The 24,326-nt window shown below is 47.0% G+C and overlaps 1 protein-coding gene across 1 annotated transcript in view; it reads left to right on the forward strand.

The window, feature by feature from the left end:
• Window positions 1-24,326, forward strand: part of LOC110507225 (1-phosphatidylinositol 4,5-bisphosphate phosphodiesterase eta-1) — a 145,352-nt gene that overhangs the window by 20,660 nt on the left and 100,366 nt on the right. The window lies entirely within an intron of this gene.

The following is a 24,326-nucleotide window of genomic DNA, read 5'->3' on the forward strand; positions in this document are numbered from 1 at the left end:
TGTCTGCTGGTTATCACGTCTCATGCCCATCAGTTGATTATCATGGATTAGCTGGAAGTCCTTTAAGTTAGTCTGGTCTGAATAGATGTTGAAAGGTCACTATTAAAACATTCCCCAACCAGAAACCATGGATTGATGGCAGCAAAACCTGCCCCGTCGCGGACACCGACATCTTGCTCCCAGACAAACTAAACAACTTCTTTGCTCGCTTTGAGGATAATACAGTGCCACTCACATGGCCTGCTACCAAAACCTGTGGGCTCTCCTTCACCACAGCCAACGTGAGTAAAACTTTTAAACGTGTTAACCATTGCAAGGCTGCCGGCCCAGACGGCATCCCTAGCCACGTCCTCAGAGCATGTGCAGACCAGCTGGCTGGTGTGAAGTGCTTTGAGAGACTAGTCAAGGATCATATGACCTCCACAATACCTGACACCCCAGACCAATTCCAATTTGCTTACCGCCCCAATAGGTCCACAGATGACGCAATCACAATCACACTGCACACTGCTCTAACCCATCTGTACAAGAGGAACACCTATGTAAGAATGCTGTTCATAGATTACAGCTCAGCATTTAACACTATAGTACACTCCAAACTCATCATTAAGCTGGACTTTCTGATGGGTTGCCCCCAGGTGGTGAGGGTAGGAAACAACATCTTCACCCCGCTGATTATCAACACGGGGTGTGTTCTCAGCCCTCTTCTGTACTCTCTGTTCACCCATGACTGCGTGGCCATGCACGCCTCCAACTCAATCATCAAGTTTGCAGACGACACTACAGTGGTAGGCTTGATTACCAACAATGACGAGACGGCCTACTGCGAGGACGTGAGGGCCTTCGGAGTGTGGTGTCAGGAAAATAACCTCACACTCAACGTCAACAAAACAAAGGAGATGATCATGGACTTCAGGAAACAGCAGAGGGAGCACCCCCCTATCCACATCGACAGGACAGTAGTGGAGACAGTGGAAAGTTTTAAGTTCCTCGGCGTACACATCACAGACAAACTGAAATGGTCCACCCACACAGACAGCATGGTGAAGAAGGCGCAACAGCGCCTCTTCAAACTCAGGAGGCTGAAGAAATTTGGCTTGTCACCGAAAACGCTCAAACTTTTACAGATGCACAATTGAGAGAACCCTGTCAGGCTGTATCACTGCCTGGTACGGCAACTGCTCCGCCCACAACCGTAAGGCTCTCCAGAGGATGGTGTGGTCTGCACTACGCATCACCGGGGGCAAACTACCTGCCCTCCAGGACACCTACAGCACCCTATGTCACAGGAAGGCCAAAAAGATCATCAAGGACAACAACCACCCGAGCCACTGCCTGTTCACCCCGCTATCATCCAGAAGGCGAGGTCAGTACAGGTGTATCAAAGCTGGGACCGAGAGATTGAAAACCATCTTCTATCTCAAGGCCATCAGACTGTTAAACAGCCATCACTAACATTGAGTGGCTGCTGCCAACATACTGACTCAAATCTCTAGCCAGTTTAATAATACAACATTGGATGTAATAACTGTATCACTAGTCACTTTAAACAATGCAACATTATATAATGTTTGCATACCCTACATTACTCATCTCATATGTATATACTGTACTGTATACCATCTACTGCATCTTGCCTATGCCGCACGGCCATCGCTCATCCATATTCTTATTCATTCCTTTACACTTGTGTGTATAAGGTAGTTGTTGTGAAATTGTTAGATTACTTGTTAGATATTACTGCACGTCAGAACTAGAAGCACAAGCATTTCGCTACACTCGCATTAACATCTGCTATAACCATGTGCTTGGGACCAATCCAATTTGATTTGATGCAGAGACAGACAGAGTACCTGCTGCAGAGACAGACGCCTGTCCTCTGGGCTGTAACACACCACTTCCACGGAGATACAGCTGGTCTATTACTATAGTCAATATATGGGCGACTGTCTGTGTGTGTGCGTGTGTTTTTTATTCATTTACATTTATTTTTAACATCAGGCTTGGCAGAGCATCAGTGTAATTTAGCCCTGAGACTTAAAGTCTTTATGGCCCTCATGCCGGAGATGGATGGAGCACATACACACACAGTGAATGGAGAACAAGAAGGGGGCCGACAGACATGGCAGCTCTGCTCCTAACTCTTTTAATGTTATTTCTTACATTATTAGCCCAGAATGTTTTTTGTGTTATTACATACAGCTGGAAATACGTTTTTGGATATCAGAGCGGCGGTAACCAGCATTACGACCAGGAATACAACTTTCTCTAATTGGATCCTTTGTTCGTATCGCCCAGGGCAATTGAATTTATCCCAGAGGCTGCTTCAAAACGCCGCCTGCGGGGAAGAGGTATTCTGAGTGGAATTTTAGTCAAGCTCAGGAGGCGTGCACACCATCCATCGCCTCCGAGTATATTACTCGCTAATGTTCAGTACCTGGACAATAAAGTAGACAAGCTCAGGGCGAGGATCTACTTCCAGAAAGACATCAGGGATTGTAACATACTCTGTTTCACGGAATCATGGCTCTCTCGGGATATACTGTCCCCGTCCATACAGCCAGCTGGGTTCTCAGTACATCACGCAGACAGGACTAAAACAACTCTTAGAGAAGAAGAAAGGTGGTGGTGTATGTTTCATGATTAACTACTCATAGTGTGATTGTGATAAAATACAACAACTCAAGTCCTTTTTTTCACCCGACCTAGAATAGCTCACAATCAAATGCCGACCGTATTACCTCCCAAGAGTATTATCTTTGGTTATAGTCACAGCCGTTTATATTCCCCCTCAAGCCGATACCACAATAGCCCTCAAAGAACTACACTAAACTTTGTGCAAACTGGAAACCACATATCCTGAGGCCGCATTTATTGTAGCTGGGGAATTTAACGAAGCAAATTCGAGGAACATTTTTACCGAAGTTCTATCAACACATTGACTGTAGTACTCGCGCAGCAAAAACACTCGACCACTGCTACTCCAACTTCCGGGATGCCTACAAGACCCTCCCCTGCCCTCCCTTCGGAAAATCAGATCACGACTCCATCCTTCTTCTCCCTTTCCTATAGGCAGAAACTCAAACAGGAAATACCCGTGCTAAGGTCTATTCAATGCTGGTCTGACCAATCGGAATGCATGCTTCAAGATTGTTTTGATAATGCAGACTGGGATTTGTTCTGGATAGCCTCTGAGAATAACATTGACGTATACACGGACACGGTGACTGAGTTCATCAGGAAGTGTAAAGGTCTTGTTATTCCCATTATGACTATTAAAACCTACTCAAACCAAAAACCATGGATAGATGGCAGCAAACTGAAAGCGCATTTAACCTCGGCAAGGTGACTGGGAATATGCTCTAATACAAACAGTGTAGTTATTCCCTCCGTAAGGCAATCAAACAGGCAAAACATCAGTACAGAGACAAAATGGAGTCGTAATTTAACGGCTCAGACACGAGACGTATGTGGCAGGGTCTACAGACAATCACGGATTGCAAAGGGTAAAGCAGCCATGTTAAGGACACAGATGTCTTGCTCCCGGACAAGCTAAACACATTTTTCTGCCACTTTGAGGATAACACAATGCCACCGACGCGGCCCGCTCCCAAGGACTGTGGGCTCTTGTTCTCCGTGGCCGGCGTGAGTACCATTTAAGCACGTTAACCTTCGCAAGGCTGCAAGCCCAGATGGCATCCCTTACAGCATCCTCAGAGCATGCGCAGGCCAGCTGGCTGGTGTGTTTATGGACATCTTTCCCTCCCTATCCCAGTCTGCTGTCCCCACTTCCTTCAAGATGTCCACCATTGAAAGCAAAGGTAACTGAACTAAATTACTATCACCCCATAGCACTCACTTCTGTTATCGCGAAGTGCTTTGAGAGGCTAGTTAAGGATCATATCACCTCCAACTTATCTGGCACCCTAGACCCACTTCAATTTGCATACCTCCCCAATAGATCCACAGACGATGCAATCTCCATCCAGCACTCTGCCCTATCCCATCTGGACAAGTGGAATACCTATGTAAGAATGCTGTTCATTGACTGCAGTTCATCCTTCAACACCATATTACCCTCCAAGCTCATCATTAAGCTTGTGGCCCTGGGTCTGAACCCGCCCTGTGCAACTGGGTCCAGGACTTCCTGATGCGCCACCCCCAGGTGGTAAAGGTAGGAAACAACACCTTCACTTCGCTGATCCTCAACACAGGGGCCCCACAAGGGTGCATGCTGAGCCCCCTCCTGTACTCCCTGTTTACCCATTTTCTGCGTGGCCACACACGCCACCAACTCTATCATCAAATTTCCAGACAACACAACAGTAGTAGGCCTGATTGTCAACAATTGTTTTTGAAACCAGTGGACAGCTAGTGAAAAATGCTCTCTTGCAGCAGCTGCATAGTGCGAATTCAAGCCTATGGAATAAAAGTGTGGCTCAGTCTAATTCATGTTGATAAAAAAAACAAACATCCATAGGCCTAATGGACACATGCTCAAACTCGCACACTTTTGATAAACTTAAAGGGGAACTCTGTAGTTGCTGCATCCATTCTATATATTAACGTAAAGATATAATTGAATCGTATTGTTATATGTAGTAGAAAGCGACAGGTTAGAAGAAGCCTACATAACCAACCCATAAAGTACAATGTAACATCCATATATGGCCAGCTATGTAAACTTTAACAGTGATTTATTCTGCAATAGATGTCGTTCAATTAATAACATACATTTTGTCTTCTTCTAACGCCTCTTAAGGGGAAAGTAATCTAAAAGTAACTGAATTTAATCAGATTACATTACCGAGTTTGGGCAATCCAAAAGTTACATAACTGATTACAATTTTGGACAGGTAACTAGTAACTGTAACAGATTACCTTTAGAAAGTAACCTACCCAACCCTGGTGACCAATAGAATTTGATTTGATTTGACTGCCGGCAGAACTGAGTGGAGAGAGGAGAACATACACACACAGACCTGACTCTTCTCCTCTATATTATCCTCTGCCATCTACCCATCTATCCTCTCAACTCTCAGTCCAGAGTGTGAATTATACTGTGACATTCAGGGGTTCTCTATTTTTTTTTCCACGGGACCTTCTACGTGAAGAAAAAACATCATAATAGTGAAGACATGTAATTTAACGATAACATTATTTTTTCATTATCTTTTAATATTAACACAACCATTCATGGTGTTTTCATATTATTGTCAACCAATTAAGAGTAAGCTACATGAGCATGTTTGTCCACATAAATCCAGCATCATAACAGTGCGCTGTGCACTTGTGCCATTTGAGACACACACACAGTTTAAGTAGACCGGAAGTGACACATCTTTTTTAAAAGGTCAAGGTGTTACGGTGAGTGAATGAGGACCCAAAAGCGAACTAACTTAAACAGAGCTTCTTTAATAACCAAACTGTGGTAGGCTCAGATAGACCGGCAGATTCCGACAGGACAGGACAAGGTTACAGCAAACATGACGATAGTCTGGCTCAGGCATGAAACACAACAAACAAGAATCCGACAAGGACAGGAACAAAAACAGAGAGAGATATAGGGGACTAATCAGAGGGAAAAGGGGAACAGGTGGGAGAAGGGGTGACGAGGTAGTCAAGAGGAGACAAGGAACAGCTGGGGGAAAGCGGGGGAGAAAAGGTAACCTAAGACGACCAGCAGAGGGAGACAGGGTGAAAGGAAAGGACAGAAAGACACAACATGACAATACATGACAGTACCCCCCCACTCACCGAGCGCCTCCTGGCGCACTCGAGGAGGAAACCTGGCGGCAACGGAGGAAATCCTCGATCAGCGCACGGTCCAGCACGTCCCGAGAGGGAACCCAACTCCTCTCCTCAGGACCGTACCCCTCCCAATCAACGAGGTACTGGTGACCACGGCCCCGAGGACGCATGTCCAAAATCCTGCGGACCCTGTAGATGGGTGCGCCCTCGACAAGGATGGGGGGGGGGGGGGGAAGACGAGCGGGGGTGCGAAGAACGGGCTTAATACAGGAGACATGGAAGACCGGGTGGACGCGACGAAGGTATCGCGGAAGAAGAAGTCGAACTGCGACAGGATTAATGACCCGAGAAATACGGAACGGACCAATGAACCGCGGGGTCAACTTGCGAGAAGCCGTCTTAAGGGGAAGGTTCTGAGTGGAGAGCCAAACTCTCTGACCGCGACAATATCTAGGACTCTTAGTTCTACGCTTATTAGCAGCCCTCACAGTCTGCGTCCTATAACGGCAAAGTGCAGACCTGACCCTCTTCCAGGTGCGCTCGCAACGTTGGACAAAAGCCTGAGCGGAGGGGACGCTGGACTCGGCGAACTGAGATGAGAACAGCGGAGGCTGGTACCCGAGGCTACTCTGAAAAGGAGATAGCCCGGTCGCAGACGAAGGAAGCGAGTTGTGGGCGTATTCTGCCCAGGGGAGCTGTTCTGACCAAGACGCAGGGTTGCGAAAAGAAAGACTGCGTAAGATGCGACCAATAGTCTGATTGGCCCGTTCTGCTTGACCGTTAGACTGGGGGTGAAAGCCGGAAGAGAGACTGACGGAAGCCCCAATCAAACGGCAAAACTCCCTCCAAAATTGAGACGTGAATTGCGGACCTCTGTCCGAAACGACGTCTGACGGAAGGCCATGAATTCTGAAAACATTCTCGATGATGATTTGTGCCGTCTCTTTAGCAGAAGGAAGCTTAGCAAGGGGAATGAAATGAGCCGCCTTAGAGAACCTATCGACAACCGTAAGAATAACAGTCTTCCCTGCTGACGAAGGCAGTCCGGTGACAAAATCTAAGGCGATGTGAGACCACGGTCGAGAGGGAATGGGAAGCGGCCTGAGACGGCCGGCAGGAGGGGAGTTACCGGACTTAGTCTGCGCGCAGACCGAACAAGCAGCCACGAAACGACGCGTGTCATGCTCCCGGGTGGGCCACCAAAAACGCTGGCGAATGGAAGCAAGCGTACCCCGAACGCCAGGGTGGCCGGCTAACTTGGCAGAGTGAGCCCACTGAAGAACGGCCAGACGAGTAGGAACGGGAACGAAAAGAAGGTTCCTAGGACAAGCGCGCGGCGACGGAGTGTGAGTGAGCGCTTGCTTTACCTGCCTCTCAATTCCCCAGACAGTCAACCCGACAACACGCCCCTCAGGGAGAATCCCCTCGGGGTCAGTGGAGGCTACTGAAGAACTGAAGAGACGAGATAAAGCATCAGGCTTGGTGTTCTTAGAGCCCGGACGATAAGAAATCACGAACTCGTAACGAGCGAAAAACAGCGCCCAACGCGCCTGACGCGCATTAAGTCGTTTGGCAGAACGGATGTACTCAAGGTTCCTATGGTCAGTCCAAACGACAAAAGGAACGGTCGCCCCCTCCAACCACTGTCGCCATTCGCCTAGGGCTAACCGGATGGCGAGCAGTTCGCGGTTTCCCACATCATAGTTACGTTCCGACGGCGACAGGCGATGAGAAAAATACGCGCATGGGTGGACCTTGTCGTCAGAGAGGGAGCGCTGAGAAAGAATGGCTCCCACGCCCACCTCTGACGCGTCAACCTCGACAACGAACTGTCTAGAGACGTCAGGTGTAACAAGGATAGGAGCGGATGTAAAACGATTCTTGAGGAGATCAAAAGCTCCCTGGGCGGAAACGGACCACTTAAAGCACGTCTTGACAGAAGTAAGGGCTGTGAGAGGAGCTGCCACCTGACCGAAATTACGGATGAAACGACGATAGAAGTTCGCGAAGCCGAGAAAGCGCTGCAGCTCGACGCGTGACTTAGGGGCGGGCCAATCAATGACAGCTTGGACCTTAGCGGGATCCATCTTAATGCCTTCAGCGGAAATAACAGAACCGAGAAATGTGACGGAGGAGGCATGAAAAGTGCACTTCTCAGCCTTCACAAAAAGGCAATTCTCTAAAAGGCGCTGGAGGACACGTCGAACGTGCTGAAGATGAATCTGGAGTGACGGTGAAAAAATCAGGATATCGTCAAGGTAAACGAAAACAAAGATGTTCAGCATGTCTCTCAGGACATCATTGACTAATGCCTGAAAGACAGCTGGAGCGTTAGCGAGGCCGAAAGGAAGAACCCGGTATTCAAAGTGCCCTAACGGAGTGTTAAACGCCGTCTTCCACTCGTCCCCCTCCCTGATGCGCACGAGATGGTAAGCGTTACGAAGGTCCAACTTAGTGAAAAACCTGGCTCCCTGCAGGATCTCGAAGGCTGAAGACATAAGAGGAAGCGGATAACGATTCTTAACTGTTATGTCATTCAGCCCTCGATAATCTATGCAGGGGCGCAGAGACCCGTCCTTCTTCTTGACAAAAAAAAACCCCGCTCCGGCGGGAGAGGAGGAGGGGACTATGGTACCGGCGTCAAGAGCTACAGACAAATAATCCTCGAGAGCCTTACGTTCGGGAGCCGACAGAGAGTATAGTCTACCCTGGGGGGGAGTGGTTCCCGGAAGGAGATCAATACTACAATCATACGACCGGTGTGGAGGAAGAGAGGTGGCCCTGGACCGACTGAACACCGTGCGCAGATCTTGATATTCCTCCGGCACCCCTGTCAAATCACCAGGCTCCTCCTGTGAAGAAGAGACAGAGGAAACAGGAGGGATAGCAGACATTAAACATTTCACATGACAAGAGACGTTCCAGGAGAGGATAGAATTACTAGACCAATTAATGGAAGGATTATGACAAACTAGCCAGGGATGGCCCAAAACAACAGGTGTAAAAGGTGAACGAAAAATCAAAAAAGAAATGGTTTCGCTATGATTACCAGAAACAGTGAGGGTTAAAGGTAGCGTCTCACGCTGAATCCTGGGGAGAGGACTACCATCCAGGGCGAACAAGGCCGTGGACTCCCTTAACTGTCTGAGAGGAATGTCATGTTCCCGAGCCCAGGTCTCGTCCATAAAACAGCCCTCCGCCCCAGAGTCTATTAAGGCACTGCAGGAAGCTGACGAACCGGTCCAGCGTAGATGGACCGACAAGGTAGTGCAGGATCTTGAAGGAGAGACAGGAGTAGTAGCGCTCACCAGTAGCCCTCCGCTTACTGATGAGCTCTGGCTTTTACTGGACATGAAGTGACAAAATGACCAGCAGAACCGCAATAGAGACAGAGGCGGTTGGTAAATCTCCGTTCCCTCTCCTTAGTCGAGATGCGGATACCTCCCAGCTGCATAGGCTCAGCTCCCGAGCCGGCAGAGGAAGATGGTAGTGATGCGGAGAGGGGGGCAACGGAGAACGCGAGCTCCTTTCCACGAGCTCGGTGACGAAGATCAACCCGTCGCTCAATGCGAATAGCGAGTTCAATCAGGGAATCCACGCTGGAAGGGACCTCCCGGGAGAGAATCTCATCCTTTACCTCTGCGCGGAGACCCTCCAGAAAACGAGCGAGCAAGGCCGGCTCGTTCCAGCCACTGGAGGCAGCAAGAGTGCGAAACTCAATAGAGTAGTCTGTTATGGATCGATTACCTTGACATAGGGAAGACAGGACCCTGGAAGCCTCCTCCCCAAAAACAGATCGATCAAAAACCCGTATCATCTCCTCCTTAAAGTCCTGATACTGGTTAGTACACTCAGCCCTTGCCTCCCAGATTGCCGTGCCCCACTCACGAGCCCGTCCAATAAGGAGAGATATGACGTAGGCGACACGAGCAGTGCTCCTGGAGTAAGTGTTGGGCTGGAGAGAAAACACAATATCACACTGGGTGAGGAACGAGCGGCATTCAGTGGGCTCCCCAGAGTAACACGGCGGGTTATTGATTCTGGGCTCCGGAGATTCGAAAGCCCTGGAAGTGGCCGGTGGATCGAGGCGGAGATGGTGAACCTGTTCTGTGAGGTTGGAGACTTGGGTGGCCAGGGTCTCAACGGCATGTCGAGCAGCAGACAATTCCTGCTCGTGTCTGCCTAGCATCGCTCCCTGGATCTCGACGGCTGAGTGGAGAGGATCCGAAGTCGCTGGGTCCATTCTTGGTTGGATTCTTCTGTTACGGTGAGTGAATGAGGACCCAAAAGCGAACTAACTTAAACAGAGCTTCTTTAATAACCAAACTGTGGTAGGCTCAGATAGACCGGCAGATTCCGACAGGACAGGACAAGGTTACAGCAAACATGACGATAGTCTGGCTCAGGCATGAAACACAACAAACAAGAATCCGACAAGGACAGGAACAAAAACAGAGAGAGATATAGGGGACTAATCAGAGGGAAAAGGGGAACAGGTGGGAGAAGGGGTGACGAGGTAGTCAAGAGGAGACAAGGAACAGCTGGGGGAAAGCGGGGGAGAAAAGGTAACCTAAGACGACCAGCAGAGGGAGACAGGGTGAAAGGAAAGGACAGAAAGACACAACATGACAATACATGACACAAGGCCTGAGTTAACTGTACTGAACAAAAATATAAACGCAACATGTAAAGTTTTGGTCCCTTGTTTCATGAGCTGAAATAAAAGATCCCAGAAATGTTCCACATACGCAAAAAGTTTATTTCTCTCAAATGTTATGCACAAATGTGTTTACGTCCCTGTTAGTGAGCATTTCTCCTTTGCCAAGATAATACATACACGTGACATGTGTGGCATATCAAGAAGCTGATTAAACAGCATGATCATTACACGGGTGCACCTTGTGCTGGGGACAATAAAAGAGTACTTTAAAATGTGCAGTTTTGTCACACAACACAATGCCACAGATGTCTCAAGATGATGGCGCGTGCAATTGCCATGCTGACTGCAGTAAAGTCCACCAGAGCTGTTGCCAGAGAATTTAATGTTCATGTCTCTACCATAATGTTGTTTTAGAGAATATGGCATTACATCCGACCGGCCTCACAACCGCAGACCACGTGGAAACACGCCAGCCCAGGACCTCCACATCCGGAAACACGCCAGCCCATGACCTCCACATCCGGCTTCTTCACCTTCAGGATTGTCTGAGACCAGCCACTCTGTTGAAGCTGTGGGTTTACATAACCGAAGATTTTCTGCACAAACGATCAGAAACTGTGCTTTTCACGGATAAGTCCCAGGTTTCAACTTTACCGGGCAGGTGGCGTCGTGTGGGCGAGCGGTTTGCTGATGTCAACGTTATGAACCCAATGGTGGTCGTGGGATTATGGTATGGGCAGGCAAGCTACGGACAATGAACACAATTGCATTTAATCGATGGCAATTTGAATGCACAGAGATACCGTGATGAGATCCTGAGGCCCATTGTCGTGTCACTCATCTGCCTCCATCACCTCATCTCATCTGCGTGCTTGTTGTCTTCACCAGGGTCTTGACCTGACTGCAGTTCGGCTTCGTAACCGACTTCAGTGGGCAAATGCTCACCTTTGATGGCCACTGGCAGACTGGAGAAGTGTTCTCTTCATGGATGAATCCTGGTTTCAACTGTACCGGACAGATGACCGTGTATGGCGTTGTGTGGGTTAGCGGTTTCCTAATATCAATGTTGTGAACAGAGTTCCCCATGGTGGCGGCGATGTTATGGTATAAGCATAAGCATAAGCTAAGCTACGGACAACAAAACACAATTGCATTTCATCGATGGCAATTTGAATGCCAAAAGATACTGTGACGGGATCCTGAGGCCCATTATCGTGCCTTTCATCTTGTTTCAGCATGATAATGCATGGCTCCATGTCGCAACGATCTGTCCCAGTTCTTCAATGGCCCACATACTTACCAGACATGTAACCCATTGAGTATGTTTGGGATACTCTGGATCTACGCGTACGACAGCGTGTTCCAGTTCCCACCAATATCCAGCTACTTCACACAGCGATTGAAGAGGAGTGGGACAACATTCCACAGGCTACAATCAACAGCCTGATCAATATGTGAAGGAGATGTGGTCGTGCTGAATGAGGTAAATGGTGGTGACACCAGATACTGACTGGTTTTCTGATCCACGTCCCTACTTCTTTAAGGTATCTGTGACCAACAGATGCATATCTGTGTTCCCAGTCATGTGAATTCCATATATTAGGGCCTAATGAATCTATTTCAATAGAGTGATTTTCTCATATGAACTGTAACTCAGTAAAATCTTTTAAATTGTTGCATTTATATTTTTGTTCAGTGTATTTTCATTTTTAAACCATCTTTGATGGGATTGTCTCGGGAATGGGATGAAAAGTGCAGCCACATGGAAAAATGGTAAATGTTTAAACCATGACACAGAGGTGGGGGTGTTTGTTTAATTTGGAATCATCTCTTATTAAAATATGTACTACTGTAGCAGTACAAATTGCATTTGAAACAAATAGGAGCAGAATTATTAAACTAGCATTATTTATTTGTTGCATTTAGGTAGACTCATGTCTCGTTTAGGTAGACTCATGTCTCGTTCAGGGGTTCTGAGACCCGCCTGGGTCCCCTGTGATTCACACTCTGTCTGTCCCTCCCTCCAATTTTATCTCCTTTTCCCCTCTCCTGTCCTCTCCTGTCCTGTCCTCTCCTGTCCTCTCCTGTCCTCTCCTGTCCTCTCCTCTCCCCCTCACCCCTTCTCTCTGTGGATGAAAGAGTGGCTGATGGTTTGTATCCAATCAGAGGGTTAGTGGAATGGAGGAAAGAATAGAAGGGAGAAAGCTCCTGTGATCAGGCTTGGGGGAGACACGGAGCATTTGACATCTAAATCAACGTAGGCAACAAGCGTAAAGTCTCTCGTGCCGACACACACACACACACACACACACACACACACACACACACACACACACACACACACACACACACACACACACACACACACACACACACACACACACACACACACACTCTCTGCAGGAGGGTGATGACTACTACACGTGGGTGGGCTGTGAAGAGATGGGCCTCTTTGTACTTCCAGACGGCTATTGACCTTTGAAGACATCTACTGGGATGCCCATCAATACAGGCACGTCTGTGTTTCGTCTGTGTATCTGTGCTGGGATGCCCATCAATACAGGCACTTCTGTGTGTGTTTTGTCTGTGTATCTGTGCTGGGATGCCCATCAATATAGGCACGTCTGTGTTTCGTATGTGTATCTGTGCTGGGATGCCCATCAATACAGGCACTTCTGTGTGTGTTTTGTCTGTGTATCTGTGCTGGGATGCCCATCAATACAGGCACGTCTGCGTTTCGTCTGTGTATCTGTGCTGGGATGCCCATCAATACAGGCCTGTGTGTGTCTGTGTGTGTGTGTGTGTGCGTGTGTGCGTGCGTGCGTGCGTGCGTACGTACGTACGTACTGAGAGTGGAAAACACCATCCAATGGGCCTAACATGAGAACATCTGTGAGAGAGGAAGAACATCCCTCTTCTTCCCTTCCCTATATACAGTGGTAGGAAAAGCACCCAATTGTCATACTTGAGTGAAAGTAAAGATAACTTAATAGAAAATGACTCAAGTAAAAGTGAAAGTCACCGAGTAAAATAATACTTGAGTAAAAAGTCTAAAAGTATTTGGTTTTAAATATACTTAATTAACAAAATTATTTTTATTTTATTTAAGGATAGCCAGGGACACACTACAACACGCAGACATCATTTTCAAACGAGTACATTAGAGTGTTAGTGATTCCGCCAGATCAGAGGTAGTTGGGATGGCCGGGGATGTTCTCTTGATAAATGCGTGAATTTAACAATTTTCCTGTCCTGCTAAGAATGCAAAATGTAATGAGCACTTTTGGGTGCCAGGGAAAATGATTGGAGTAAAAAATACATTATTTTCTTTAGGAATGTAGTGAAGGAAAAGTAGTCAAAAATAAGAATAGTAAAGTACAGACACCTCAAAAAACTACTTAAGTAGTTTTACTTGAGTACTTTACACCACTGCCTATGCGGTACAGTATGTAACAATACTTGTATTGGTTTTATAAGTATTTGTTATGCATTTTGGCAGTATTTAAAAAAAAAAGTTTGCCAAATGATAGGTTCGCCTATTCGATAGATTGTGTCTTCTTTGTCATATATGTATTTGTCATGTTGATTTATCTAAATATTATTTGTGTTCCTCATTGATAAACCTACATCGCCTATCGAGTTTAATTGTAATGTTTGTTTAGATGTTTAGTGTCTCCCTGCACATGAATAGGCAAAGGTGAGCTCCTTTTCCTGGCCTTCCTTGACTGTAGAATATGATCAGACTTGTGCTGCGTTCTTAACCAAGTGGGAAGGTGGTAATTTACCAGTTGTGATGTCGTAAATACCAGTTTGATTCATTCACATCCTTTGAACTCTTTGAGAAATGCCGATTGGCTAATGGCCAACAGGCTGAGTCAACCATACACTAAAAGGACAGCTACTGTGTTAAGTTTGTAAACAAATTCTAGTTTTCATAAACCAGATTTATATGTATTGCTTTTTATAAATTATGTTTTGTCATCAACAGAAAAGTGTTTGGTCGTGGTTTCTATATCCCCCTTTGTTTTCTACTGTGTTATTGACTTATTAATTGTTTACTCCATGTGTAACTCTGTGTTGTCTGCTCACACTGCTATGCTTTATCTTGGCCAGGTCGCAGTTGCAAATGAGAACTTGTTCTCAACTAGCCTACCTGGTTAAATAAAGGTGAAATAAAAATAAAAATAAAATAAAAAATCTACATGTCAAGGAAGAAAGCATTATATCACATTCAAATGTTTTCATTCCATTTTAAATAGGAACAATCTGGATATTGCTTATTTCAGAAGCTGTAGAACTGGCAGTGATCAAGTTCAACATTTTCACATGAACAGTAAAAACCGACAGAACACTTCATTTACAGTAACATTCTCAGTAACGGCTAGAGAAAGGTTTTTCTTGCTATGACTGTGATATGTTGTTGTTTATCTACTTTAGTTGGGTGCACTGACTGTAAGTCACTCTGCATAAGAGTGTCTGCTAAATGACCAAAAATGTCAAAATTGCAAAGCGTATAGTACATTATAGAGTATAGTACATTATAATACAGTATAGTACAGTAGAGTACAATAAAGTATAGTGCAGTAGAGTACAGTATAGTACAGCAGAGTACAGATGTCAAAATTGCAAAGCATGCATTATGATTCTAACGAGTTCCGCCCCCAAACAAGACCACATTTGGTTGGTCTGGACCGGACCAAATCTGAACAAATCATAGACGTCCATGTTTCACAAGTTTGGACAGTACAGTATAGTACAGTATAGTACAGTAGAGTATAGTATAGTACAGTAGAGTAGAGTACAGTACAGTAGAGCACAGTATAGTACAGTAGAGTATAGTATAGTAAAGTATAGTAGACATTCTAGTATGGTACAGTAGAGTACAGTACAGTATAGTACAGTAGAGTATAGTATAGTAAAGTACAGTGCAGTACATTATAGTACAGTTGAGCATAGTACAGTGGAGTATAGTAGAGTATAGTATAGTACAGTAGAGTGCAGTACAGTAACATATAGTACAGTTCAGTATAGTACAGTAGAGTACAGTACACTAAAGTATAGTTCAGTATAGTACAGTAGAGTACAGTATAGTACAGTAAAGTATAGTATGGTATAGTGCATTATAGTACAGTACAGTAGAGTATAGTAAATTATAGAGTATAGTACATTATAGTACAGTATAGTACAGTAGAGTATAGTACAGTAGAGTACAATAAAGTATAGTGCAGTAGAGTACAGTATAGTACAGTAGAGTACAGTACAGTAGAGTACAGTACATTAGAGTACAGTATAGTACAGTAGAGTACAGTACAGTAGAGAACAGTTGAGTTCAGTTGAGTTCAGTAGAGAACAGTAGAGTACAGTACAATATAGCACAATATTCTGTACTGTATTGTACTCTACTGTACTCTATTGTACTCTACTATATTGTACTGTACTATACTGTACTGTGCTATGCTGTGCTGTCCAAACTTGTGAAACATTAACATCTATAATTGGTTCGTATTTGGTCATATCCGGACCAAATCTGAACGAATCATAAACAATCTATGTTTTTGCCAAATCGAGGCCGGTCCTGACCAGATGTCTGTGGAAAAGGAAATCAAGGCCGGACCGGACCAGATGTCTGTGGAAAAGGAAATCAAGGCCGGACCGGACCAGATGTCTGTGGAAAAGGAAATCAAGGCCGGACCGGACCAGATGTCTGTGGAAACGGAAATCAAGGCCGGACCTGACCAGATGTCTGTGGAAAAGGAAATCAAGGCCGGACCGGACCAGATGTCTGTGGAAACGGAAATCAAGGCCGGACCTGACCAGATGTCTGTGGAAAAGGAAATCAAGGCCGGACTGGACCAGATGTCTGTGGAAAAGGAAATCAAGGCCGGACCGGACCAGATGTGTGTGGAAACGGAAATCAAGGCCGGACCGGACCAGATGTCTGTGGAAAAGGAAATCAAGGCCGGACCGGACCAGATGTCTGTGGAAAAGGAAATCAAGGCCGGACCTGACCAGATGTCTGTGGAAAAGGAAATCAAGGCCGGACCGGACCAGATGTCTGTGGAAAAGGAAATCAAGGCCGGACCGGACCAGATGTCTGTGGAAAAGGAAATCAAGGCCAGACCGGACCAGATGTGTGTTAAAAAGGAAATCAAGGCCGGACCTGACCAGATGTCTGTGGAAAAGGAAATCAAGGCCGGACTGGACCAGATGTCTGTGGAAAAGGAAATCAAGGCCGGACCAGATGTCTGTGGAAAAGGAAATCAAGGCCGGACCTGACCAGATGTCTGTGGAAAAGGAAATCAAGGCCGGTCCTGACCAGATGTCTGTGGAAAAGGAAATCAAGGCCGGACCAGATGTCTGTGGAAAAGGAAATCAAGGCCGGACCAGATGTCTGTGGAAAAGGAAATCAAGGCCGGACCTGACCAGATGTCTGTGGAAAAGGAAATCAAGGCCGGTCCTGACCAGATGTCTGTGGAAAAGGAAATCAAGGCCGGACAGGACCAGATGTCTGTGGAAAAGGAAATCAAGGCCGGACCGGACCAGATGTCTGTGGAAAAGGAAATCAAGGCCGGACCGGACCAGATGTCTGTGGAAAAGGAAACCAAGGCCGGACCTGACCAGATGTCTGTGGAAAAGGAAATCAAGGCCGGACCGGACCAGATGTCTGTGGAAAAGGAAATCAAGGCCGGACCTGACCAGATGTCTATGGAAAAGGAAATCAAGGCCGGACCGGACCAGATGTCTGTGGAAAAGGAAACCAAGGCCGGACCTGACCAGATGTCTGTGGAAAAGGAAATCAAGGCCGCACCGGACCAGATGTCTGTGGAAAAGGAAATCAAGGCCGGACCGGACCAGATGTCTGTGGAAAAGGAAATCAAGGCCGGACCGGACCAGATGTCTGTGGAAAAGGAAATCAAGGCCGGACCGGACCAGATATCTGTGGAAACGGAAATCAAGGCCGGACCGGACCAGATGTCTGTGGAAAAGGAAATCAAGGCCGGACCGGACCAGATGTGTGTGGAAACGGAAATCAAGGCCGGACCGGACCAGATGTGTGTGGAAAAGGAAATCAAGGCCGGACCGGACCAGATGTCTGTGGAAAAGGAAATCAAGGCCGGACCGGACCAGATGTCTGTGGAAAAGGAAATCAAGGCCGGACCTGACCAGATGTCTGTGGAAAAGGAAATCAAGGCCGGACTGGACCAGATGTCTGTGGAAAAGGAAATCAAGGCCGGACCGGACCAGATGTCTGTGGAAAAGGAAATCAAGGCCGGACCGGACCAGATGTCTGTGGAAAAGGAAATCAAGGCCGGACCTGACCAGATGTCTGTGGAAACGGAAATCATGGCCGGTCCTGACCAGATGTCTGTGGAAAAGGAAATCAAGGCCGGACCGGACCAGATGTCTGTGGAAAAGGAAATCAAGGCCGGACAGGACCAGATGTCTGTGGAAAAGGAAATCAAGGCCGGACCGGACCAGATGTCTGTGGAAAAGGAAATCAAGGCCGGACCGGACCAGATGTCTGTGGAAATGGAAATCAAGGCCGGACCGGACCAGATGTCTGTGGAAAAGGAAATCATGGCCGGACCGGACCAGATGTCTGTGGAAAAGGAAATCAAGGCCGGACCGGACCAGATGTCTGTGGAAAAGGAAATCATGGCCGGTCCTGACCAGATGTCTGTGGAAAAGGAAATCAAGGCCGGACAGGACCAGATGTCTGTGGAAAAGGAAATCAAGGCCGGACCGGACCAGATGTCTGTGGAAAAGGAAATCAAGGTCGGACCGGACCAGATGTCTGTGGAAAAGGAAACCAAGGCCGGACCTGACCAGATGTCTGTGGAAAAGGAAATCAAGGCCGCACCGGACCAGATGTCTGTGGAAAAGGAAATCAAGGCCGGACCGGACCAGATGTCTGTGGAAAAGGAAATCAAGGCCGGACCGGACCAGATGTCTGTGGAAAAGGAAATCAAGGCCGGACCGGACCAGATATCTTTGGAAACGGAAATCAAGGCCGGACCGGACCAGATGTCTGTGGAAAAGGAAATCAAGGCCGGACCGGACCAGATGTGTGTGGAAACGGAAATCAAGGCCGGACCGGACCAGATGTGTGTGGAAAAGGAAATCAAGGCCGGACCGGACCAGATGTCTGTGGAAAAGGAAATCAAGGTCGGACCGGACCAGATGTCTGTGGAAAAGGAAACCAAGGCCGGACCTGACCAGATGTCTGTGGAAAAGGAAATCAAGGCCGCACCGGACCAGATGTCTGTGGAAAAGGAAATCAAGGCCGGACCGGACCAGATGTCTGTGGAAAAGGAAATCAAGGCCGGACCGGACCAGATGTCTGTGGAAAAGGAAATCAAGGCCGGACCGGACCAGATATCTTTGGAAACGGAAATCAAGGCCGGACCGGACCAGATGTCTGTGGAAAAGGAAATCAAGGCCGGACCGGACCAGATGTGTGTGGAAACGGAAATCAAGGCCGGACCGGACCAGATGTGTGTGGAAAAGGAAATCAAGGCCGGACCGGACCAGATGTCTGTGGAAAAGGAAATCAAGGCCGGACCTGACCAGATGTCTGTGGAAAAGGAAATCAAGGCCGGACCTGACCAGATGTCTGTGGAAAAGGAAATCAAGGCCGGACTGGACCAGATGTCTGTGGAAAAGGAAATCAAGGCCGGACCTGACCAGATGTCTGTGGAAAAGGAAATCAAGGCCGGACTGGACCAGATGTCTGTGGAAAAGGAAATCAAGGCCGGACCGGACCAGATGTCTGTGGAAAAGGAAATCAAGGCCGGACCGGACCAGATGTCTGTGGAAAAGGAAATCAAGGCCGGACCTGACCAGATGTCTGTGGAAACGGAAATCATGGCCGGTCCTGACCAGATGTCTGTGGAAAAGGAAATCAAGGCCGGACCGGACCAGATGTCTGTGGAAAAGGAAATCAAGGCCGGACAGGACCAGATGTCTGTGGAAAAGGAAATCAAGGCCGGACCGGACCAGATGTCTGTGGAAAAGGAAATCAAGGCCGGACCGGACCAGATGTCTGTGGAAAAGGAAATCAAGGCCGGACCGGACCAGATGTCTGTGGAAAAGGAAATCATGGCCGGACCGGACCAGATGTCTGTGGAAAAGGAAATCAAGGCCGGACCGGACCAGATGTCTGTGGAAAAGGAAATCAAGGCCGGACCTGACCAGATGTCTGTGGAAAAGGAAATCAAGGCCGGACTGGACCAGATGTCTGTGGAAAAGGAAATCAAGGCCGGACCGGACCAGATGTCTGTGGAAAAGGAAATCAAGGCCGGACCGGACCAGATGTCTGTGGAAAAGGAAATCAAGGCCGGACCTGACCAGATGTCTGTGGAAACGGAAATCATGGCCGGTCCTGACCAGATGTCTGTGGAAAAGGAAATCAAGGCCGGACCGGACCAGATGTCTGTGGAAAAGGAAATCAAGGCCGGACAGGACCAGATGTCTGTGGAAAAGGAAATCAAGGCCGGACCGGACCAGATGTCTGTGGAAAAGGAAATCAAGGCCGGACCGGACCAGATGTCTGTGGAAAAGGAAATCAAGGCCGGACCGGACCAGATGTCTGTGGAAAAGGAAATCATGGCCGGTCCTGACCAGATGTCTGTGGAAAAGGAAATCAAGGCCGGACCGGACCAGATGTCTGTGGAAAAGGAAATCAAGGTCGGACCGGACCAGATGTCTGTGGAAAAGGAAATCAAGGCCGGACCGGACCAGATATCTTTGGAAACGGAAATCAAGGCCGCACCGGACCAGATGTCTGTGGAAAAGGAAATCAAGGCCGGACCGGACCAGATGTGTGTGGAAACGGAAATCAAGGCCGGACCGGACCAGATGTGTGTGGAAAAGGAAATCAAGGCCGGACCGGACCAGATGTCTGTGGAAAAGGAAATCAAGGCCGGACCTGACCAGATGTCTGTGGAAAAGGAAATCAAGGCCGGACCTGACCAGATGTCTGTGGAAAAGGAAATCAAGGCCGGACTGGACCAGATGTCTGTGGAAAAGGAAATCAAGGCCGGACCGGACCAGATGTCTGTGGAAAAGGAAATCAAGGCCGGACCGGACCAGATGTCTGTGGAAAAGGAAATCAAGGCCGGACCTGACCAGATGTCTGTGGAAACGGAAATCATGGCCGGACCGGACCAGATGTCTGTGGAAAAGGAAATCAAGGCCGGACCGGACCAGATGTCTGTGGAAAAGGAAATCAAGGCCGGACCGGACCAGATGTCTGTGGAAAAGGAAATCATGGCCGGACCGGACCAGATGTCTGTGGAAAAGGAAATCAAGGCCGGACCGGACCAGATGTCTGTGGAAAAGGAAATCAAGGCCGGACCGGACCAGATCTGAAACAAACGTAGACGTCTAAAAAACGACATCTGTGGACTATTTTAATCAAGGCCAGCGTGGACAGACCAAATTTCAACATCTTTTCAACATCCGTGGGACCTCGGTGTAAGATGTTTCTCACAGGGACATCAAGGATGTTCCCCTGCTCAGAAGTTGCATGCATCAACTAATGTTTCTATTGGCACCAGATGACTATAACAAATGGATAGCTGAACAATACAAAACATATCCAGGCGTTGTAAGATATGCCACACGTCAGCAACGCCTGTGCAGAGGAAGCAACCCCACAGACATAAGGGTCTGCTGCAATACAGTATCAACTCAATCAGGAAATTACCTTTAAATGTCTACCATACTACAACTCGGATCTTCAGCCCCACGCAATGAAACCTCCAGAGTAATGTTGATTCCTCATCCTGAAGTTGAATTCCATTTTAGCAGATGAGAGGAAAACATGGTGCCATTTTGGAAATGATCATGTCTAGTTTCTCATCAGACTGACTACACACTGGGCACAGATGTCAACTAACGTAAATTCAAAGTGAAATCAATAAAGCATTTCACTGGTCCTCTGTGGAGATGGGAGAACATTCCAGAAGGACAACCATCTCTGCAGCACTCCACCAATTAGGCCTTTATGGTAGAGCGGCCAAACGGAAGTCACTCCTTAGTAAAAGGCACATTACAGTCCGCTTGGAGTTTGCCAAAAGGCATCTAAAGGACTCTCAGACCGCGAGAAACAAGATTATCTGGTCTGATGAAACCAAGATTGAACTCTTTGGCCTGAAAGAAAAGCGTCACGTCTGGAGGAAACCTGGCACCATCCCTACGGTGAAGCATGGTGGTGGCAGCATCATGCTGTGGGGATGTTTTACAGCGGCAGGGACTGGGAGACTAGTCAGGATTGAGGGAAAGATACAGAAAGTACAGAGAGATCCTTGATGAAAACCTGCTCCAGACCGCTCAGGACCTCAGACTGGGGCGAAGGTTCACCTTCCAACAGGACAACGACCCTAAGCACACGGCCAAGACAACGCAAGAGTTGCTTCAGGACAAGTCTCTGAATGTCCTTGAGTGGCCCAGCCAGATGTGGACTTGAACCTGATTGAACATCTCTGGAGAGACCTGAAAATAGCTGTGCAGCAATGCTCCCTATCCAACCTGACATAGCTTGAGAGGATATGTAGAGAAGAATGGGAGGAACTCCCCAAATACAGGTGTGCCAAGCTCATAGCGTCATACCCAAGAAGACTTGAGGTTGTAATCGCTGCCAAAGGTGCTTCAACAAAGCACTGAGTAAAGGGTCTGAATACTTATGTAAATGTGATATTTCTGTTTATTTTTATAAATGTGTTAACATTTCTAAAAACCTGTTTTTGCTTTTTCATTATGGTGTATTGGTTATAGATTGATGAGGGGGAAAATGCGATTTAATCATTTTAGAATAAGGCTGTAACTTAACAAAATGTGGAAAAAGTCAAAAGGTCTGAGTACTTTCCGAATGCACTATATTACCCTTTTCACAGCGATAGCCTATTTTTAAAATTCAAACCACCAAAAGGTCGCCAGCCTTCTAATAATGTACCCGATAGGAGCAAATCCATTCGTCGAGGGATGGAAATTAGATATGAGCAAATCCATTCTCAAGCGAGGGAAATTACTCAGTAATTGTTTGACGCAGCCCCAGGGCGATTACCGTCACGCACCGATGCTTAAACTTAAAGTGGAAACAAACACAGGCTAAAGGGAGATTTTACCAGGCTTCTGTTTTAAGATACATTTTGTTCAATGGGTTTCCATTTTCCGAACAGTTTACGTCTTTTGGAGATGCAGCAGTGGCAGGACACATGTGATGCTAATAACGTACTGGGTAATAGAAAGCAACGAGAGAGAACTAGGTCGGATAATAAATAAACCGTCTCCCTTCTCTGGACCTGGTGTTCCTTCTCACTTGAACTCCCCAGAGCCCCGTCCCATCGCGCTCTCCACGTCAGAGCCTGGTGAGATGAAAGGTAATAGAATGTCTGTCAAAACTAAAGTTTCAGTTTTTCATTTCTGATTCCCATGGAACACAATTGTAAATCTGAAATGCAACTCGATGTGAAATCACACGGAACTGTCGTCAATTAGCCTACATGGCAAACAACCTGGGGATGATTTTTGTTCATAGCCTATCGGAAATTATCTTAGGCTATTTTGAGTCCCTTGCAAGGTAGTATACTTTCTCCATTATATCCGCTGGCTGTAATTTAACATCCACTAGCTCCCCGTGTATGACAGCCCCACTACTCCCCTCCCTTCGCCCGGCTATCGCATACATTTGTCAAGAGAATCGATTTATCACATTTTTTCGTTTGGCACGACTGGTGTGAGGATTGTGACAAACTCCATCACCTCTGCTCTCTCTGCGCAGAGAGTTAAGCAGAGACGTGTGTGAGTGTTGCGCAGGGGAGATGGGCAGCAGGTTTTGTGGAGCGTTCAGAGCGATCCTGTCAGTTCAGTTCATCTATGGGTTGTTTGGCGACTGTGTGTCACGGATAAAAACATGCGTTCCTTTTGGACTAGGAGTAACATGGGGACACAGGGGAATTTCAGACCAATAGATGGTATTTTACGTCTTGGCAGCTAGGGTACCCCACTGGAGCCTACCCACTGTATGGAAACGATGTCCAAAGTGAATGGAAGGACAATAACTAAATGAGAGCACTACCTCAAAATATCATCGCCCCCCTTTATCCTGGAGCATCATTACTTATCCAAAGCTATTCAAACAGTAAATCAATTTTTAAATGGCTGAACTTGAAGTATGCAAAAATCTCAGTTTTGAGAAGGGTAAGCATTCTACTCACCTCTACTGTTTTTCAATATATGTTTGATGGTACGCTAGGTGAGGAGGGGCGAGGGCGTTTTATCAAAATGTAGCCTATGTTTAAACCTGGACCGTCTACTGAATGGATTGCTCTATTCCTAAATTCTTTGAGTTGTTTGATTCGGTATTGTTGTTCTTTTTATGGTGACAATGCCTGTGTCTTGTTGGTTTTTGAGGCTGTTATTGTGAGTGTGATAAATAAGCATTTGTTATGCATCGGTGTGGACAAAAATGCATTACATTGTTGAGTTCAATATCACAGCCCATGCGTTAATGCCTTTACAATGTAGCCAAACAGTTTTAAAAAATAACGCTTTTTTTGTTGGTATGATCCTACGATTTTTTAAATTTGACTCAGAAATTCATGTTGGGAGTGTCTTTGTCTTGCCAGGAAATCTATATGTCTTTGTAGAACAGTAGTCTATGGAATCCGAGAGCGCACGTCCACTCCTCGCAAGTGAGAGGCAGCACAAGTAGGGAACTGTCCATGGTGCTGCAGAGGAATGCCTTCTGCTCCCGGCTGTATGTCTGTCGCGAAGAGGCAGAACATCCTCTTTTTTTCCTGACAAGAGTTGCATGTGTGCTTGTTGAAACAGTTAGATACATGCTGCCGATGTAAACAAAATAGGCTGTGTAGGCTAACCATTGAGCCATTTTATTCACATTTTCTCAAGT

The sequence above is a fragment of the Oncorhynchus mykiss genome, chromosome 27, assembly GCF_057628025.1.
Source record: "Oncorhynchus mykiss isolate SJ-2025 chromosome 27, ASM5762802v1, whole genome shotgun sequence".
In the NCBI taxonomy this organism is placed as follows: Eukaryota; Metazoa; Chordata; class Actinopteri; order Salmoniformes; family Salmonidae; genus Oncorhynchus; species Oncorhynchus mykiss.